Here is a 5,893-nt window from a genome sequence, read left to right as displayed (position 1 = left end):
ATCATCGGAGAAGTTCAGAATTACTAGTATGTTTCTAGATTAAATAAACCAACAACAAATGGCAGGGCAATGTGATACAAACCTGAAATTCTAGCACTCATATTAGGACAGGAGTTTAGAGAGTGGATTGCATAGAGATACCTTCCTTGGGCTAGGTACGATAATTTTGCTCAATAAAACAAACCAAAGGACAAGAAAGGAATTCACAATTGGAAGTTTGGGATAATTTTGTCATTTTGTTTTGAGAAGTCAAGTTTCCTATTTAAATGCAGCTCATATATCATCCTCAGTCATGTTTTACATGCTCTCTTCATTACAGAATATTCCTAGATGCAAAATAGCTCATGACTCCGAACCAAAAATTTGAAAAAGTAAGCATCATTCTGTTGGATTCCAAAGAAACGATGAAAGATTACAAAAGCTTAAGCCTGGAGAAATAGAAAAGATATCTAATGTAGGACATTGTAGACCTGGCTAAATGAGAATTTAGATTCAAAATAAATATTTTGTTTGTAATTTCATATTCTACAGAATATTACAAAATTCTTTTTAAGTTGAAGTTTTAATTTACAAATTCACAAATGATTCTGACATTCTATTTGTCTAGAATATTCTCTCAAGAGAGTTATAATTAAGACTTAATAGATAATTCCAACAGTTCATGTATAACGTGATAATATGAATAATCTAGAAAGAGTTGCCAACAAATGGGTGATAGTAATTTATAAATTTAGAAAAAGAGCAATATTTTGAGATTTTGGTGTAACATGGTATGAAGAGAGTTATTGTGAGACATCTTTTTTCTTCTACCTATACATAACACAGGAAGAAATTTCTTTTTTTTATTGTGAAAATACTGTACAGAGGGGTTACAATTACATGGGCAAGATCATGAGTACATTTCTTATCAAGCATTGTAGCCTCCTCCTTTGTTTCCCCTTCCCATCACTTCCCATCCTCCCCCGCCCCCACCCAATCTTCTTCTTCCCTCCCTCCACACAAAGTTGTAAAGTTCGTAGAAATTTCCTCAATTACGTACCTCTGTATACAATGAGAAATATGCTAGGTTTTGGGTTTTTGTTTTCATTTTGTTTTTGTTGTATTGTTGAATTTAAATCATTATGAGACATACAGTGATATTGGAATTGAAAGGCTCCGTAGGGGCATTTTCTTGGAGCTCATTAGTTTTCCCAGGAGAAATATAAATATCCACAAAATATGGAGCTAATTAGTAAGTATCTGAATTAACACTAGATCCTAGATATTGTGTTAGTAAAAGTCAAACTTGTATTATTGTTACATCAGAATCCTTCCCCACTTGCCAATGTGTATGAAAAAATAAAAAAGGGCATTAGCACAAAATGTCTAATCTTTTTAGGCATTTAATACTAGTGGTGAGGGTAATGTATGAACTCTTCCATTCAATTAAAACTTGAAGTTTATAAGAGCACTTCCTACATATAAGAATTTGTGGCAGATTGATTGACAGGGTTATTACAGCATGGAGATATTCCTAACAAAAATTAGATTTAAATAGAGTATATGGCAGTTATGATTTGTCAATGGCTATTGAGGCATTTTTTATTCTAAAGAAGAATCAATTCGAAGAGTCTTCAGTCACATCAGTAAAGCTGTATGTTCATCCTAATACTTGGTGCTATTGTCCTACATTTATAATGATTAGGATCATAAGATATCCAAACATATCTAAAGACATTTCAATAAAATCCCAAATTGGTGTGGATACATGGGTCACTCTTTGGAACTGTAGCACAAAATAGGCTTGCCTGTGCTGTAGTTCAATCTTTATTCACCTGGTTAAACAAAATCTTCAAAAATATTCACAGAATACCTCTAAGTAGTTAAGTAGAGTTATATCTGTATAATTCTTCTAAGGTCAGGATAAAAGCATTTGTTCCCTGTTTGTAAAATCAACAGGATCTGTTGAATTCATGGATCCAGAATTTCATGACTTCACATTCATATCTCAAAATTTTATCAATATGACTTTCACCAAAACACTGTTCTTTTTGAACTTATCTATGTCCTTTACTTTTCAAATCCAAATAGCATATTTCTTCAATACCTTCCTGCAAATTCTTTCCTTCCTTTACTTCTGTAAATCTGTGTTTATTACTTTTTTGTTTCCTTATTTATCTCTTTCTTCTAATCTTGTGCACACTGTTGCTCACATTGCTCACACATGTGTCAGAATTTTCCTTTTCCTCTTCTTTAATAATACCCCTGATTTTATTATTTTTTCATATTCATGGTCGTGGATATTTTGATGATATCTAAACAGACCTATCTTTGCATCTGTTTAACATAAACTTTAGAATTTTCTGAGAGTTTTTTCCTCTAAATCCATCATTTCCACTTGTAGTCCTTATCACCAAGAATATAACTAACACAAATCCTTGCCAGATATGTGGATGCACTTTAGATTTCTTCTTACCCTTCTACTCCCTGTCATTAAATAAAATGAATGATCAAGATTTTCTGTTTCTGTCACTAATACAATTTCTATGTACTCCCTTTAATGCGCCTGACACCAGCTTGTTTCAAATACTCATCACTGATTCCCTAGCCCTAAAACAACCGTTTACAAAGTATGATTTTTCCACATCGTCTTTTCATATTGGTCCTCTCCATCACCAAGTTACTCTCCTTGTAAGCACACAGAGTGAAGAGCACAGATACAAATTCCAGTATCATTATTTACTCACTGTATTGACTATTGGCCTTACATTTCTCATCTGTAAATGGAGGTAATCAACCAGAAATATTGAAGAATATATTTGTTGACTTCTGGAGCAAGAAAAAAGATAAGTGAAGAGTCCTTACATTTTCCACCTTAGCTTATAAATAAAGAGTCAAATTCAAGTTGTTGGTATAAATTCACAAATAGTTTCATGCAGAAATAAAAATAAATTTTAACTATTGGCTCTATGGCCTGTGTATTTTTATGGTACCTACAGATATGTAAGTGGTATTATGTAAATTGGGTCATATGTTTACAGCTGTACTGAAGAACATACTATTAATATATCATTGGAAACATTGGTTTGAATACTATCTATATGAGAATGTTATTTGAACTAATCACACTTAGTTGAAAACTATAGCTTAGTCCATCAAAATGTGGAAATAAATGATTTTATTTATTAGAAAAAAATACCACCAAGAAAAGTGAGTACACATTAGAGAAACTGCAGGAATAATGTTAGTGTTTTTTACTGTCTGTACCTGTTTATGTGATTTTATTTATTGATATTGAAACTCTCCTCTTGTTATTTTTATTGTATGTAATCCAACACTGTTTATATCCATGTATTCAATGTGGGAAATCTACCTTCAAAGATGTCTAAAGTTTTTTTCCTTTTCAATCACAACATTGTCATTATCAGGCTACACTGTGGTCATCATCATCATCATCATCAAAATTATTATTAGCATCATAGTGCTAATCATTGGATGTCTGATACGTGTCTATGATTTTGCTATTATTTTTCTTTTGATTAATAATTTTAATGTTACCACTGTGCATACATCCATATTAACATTTTGAACAAATAAAGAAACAACAAAAACTAAACCATATCAGGTAGCTTGACTATGTGCTCATAACAAATTATGGAATAGATTTTTGAAGCATTGCAAATTCCTAACCAGTATAAATTAACTTCCACTTTCCTCCTCACAACACAAAAATATTTAAGAGTTTGGACAGAACTTTTTCAAGTAATATACTGTAAATGTTATTACAATATCATGTGTATATATAAAATTCCCTTGAAAGTAATAAACTCTACTTTCTATTGAAATATTAATTATTTTATACTAGGAAACTTTTCGAAAAATAGACTGTATATCTTTGAAATGAAAATGGTCAAAAACAGTAGAAAAAATTTTAGAGGGAGTCTGTCTTCAGATATATATACATATATATGCATATATATTTAAATGTTATGTTTCCAATGACACATTTTTAGAGATTATTTGTCATCAGAAATATATACATATATCTAAATTTATTTGTAGAGAGATGTAAAAAAAACTTAAAAAATAATTAAAATTAAAAATACATCAAAACAAGTGGCAGTGACTCACTCTTATAATTCAACCTATTCTAGGTAATGAGATCTTAAAATTATGTTTGAAACTAGCCCAGACGGAAAAGTACTTGTTAGGAGTTCCGGGAAGATGGCGGAGGAGAAGTTGGAATCTGAACAAGCTCTCCCATAGAAAGCAATTTTAGAGTTCCAGTGAACAGCCCTAAGCCAGAGAACCACACCAAGTGTGCCATCACAGGACAGAGGTTTAGGCAAGAGAGGGGAAATCAAGGCAAAAAGACACATCTGAGTGCTTGCCAGCAGCCGCCGCGGCCGCGACAGCGGTCGCGGCGGCGACTGCAGGGCACCATAACTGAGCCACAGAGTCTGGGACGAAGGAGCCAGGCGGCGGGCGAGCAGATTCTACTCAACACCAGCAAGAATGGACAAGGAGCAGACATCTTCATCCTGCAGTTTGCAGACCAGAGACCGACCCAGGAAACAAGACTTGGCGTGAGTAGAAGCCCGACTTCCTCACTCCTTCTCAGGGAGCAGAGGAGGGAAGGCCACCCCTCCCCCCACCACCGGTGATCTCCATCTTGGATACCAACAAAGCTCGGAGGAGCGGCTAGCTCCAGCTCAGGCCTTGGAATAAAACGAGTCATTTAGCAGATCACAAGAACTTAACATCGGTGTGACCTGCCAGACTCAGCTCCATCCAGGGAAAAGTCACTCAGCGCAGGCGCCAGCCATAGGAGTGGCTTTCCGCACTGGGTAACCAGAGCCAGAGGCTGCCCCTCCCTCTAGCAGCCTCCACAATCAATTGAAAAACACAAACCCTGAGAATGGCTCCAGGCTGGGCTCTGTGAGGTTTTCACAAAATAGCCCCAAGGAAAAGCTACTGTTTATTGAAAGGCCTCAACTCTACCCAGAACGTAGCCTCATCACTGCATTCCCCTCTTTTGTGATTCTTAAACCAGATCACCCTCCCATTAAACTAACCTGGGAAGGGGATCTCAAAATCTTGGTGAAAACAGAGCATTTTTCTGCCTGTTCGAACAATCTGACTTAAGAAACCAATCAAGCCACAGGACCTCAAGCAAACCAGAGACTCCAACAAGAGGCTGGCTACAGACACAAGGGAGATACAAGATTTTTCCCACCCCTCCCAAAAAAATCAAAGAACTTTTTTTTTTCTTCTTCTTCTTTTTTTTTTTTTTGGTACCTTATATATATAAAATTTTTTTTTCCTTTTCTAAAACTTTTATTAATCTTTAATTTTTGTCTCTTTTGAAAAAATAATCGTTTTCCAGTAACTTTTTTTTTCTTTCCTCTTATAATTTTTATTTTAGGAATACATGAATGTGGGTTTTCCTTTCTTTTCTTGTCTTCTTTCTTTTTCTTTCTTTCTTATCTTTTTGTTTTTTGTCTAGCTCTACTGAACTTCTGATCTTTTCTTCTCCCTTTCCTATCCGTTTCACCTTTTCCTCTCTTTTGTTCTTCCTTATGTGATTTAACTCTTGTCCTGCACATCCTCAGATAAACCCGTAGTTAAATAGTAGACCTTATCCCCCACTGTGTACACACTTAATCCACAAATTTATTACTCAATTCAAAACCTCTGAGACTTAAATTCCTTAATAGCAGTACTACCCCTTTATACCTATATAATATTTTAAGCATTTTTTAAGTTTTTCACATCTCCTCTATGTCCCTCACCTTCTCTCAAAATATTCACATTCCTCTCTAAATAGATGGTCTTTTAATCTATATAATAAAATTAATTTTTACGTTTCTATTTTTTTCTGGTCTCTTTTCATTCCCCTTTCCCCTTCTTTTCC

This window comes from Dipodomys spectabilis, unplaced genomic scaffold (assembly GCF_019054845.1).
Source record: "Dipodomys spectabilis isolate Male_0828 unplaced genomic scaffold, ASM1905484v1 ptg000589l, whole genome shotgun sequence".
Classification (NCBI taxonomy): Eukaryota; Metazoa; Chordata; class Mammalia; order Rodentia; family Heteromyidae; genus Dipodomys; species Dipodomys spectabilis.
This window is presented reverse-complemented; position numbering follows the sequence as displayed.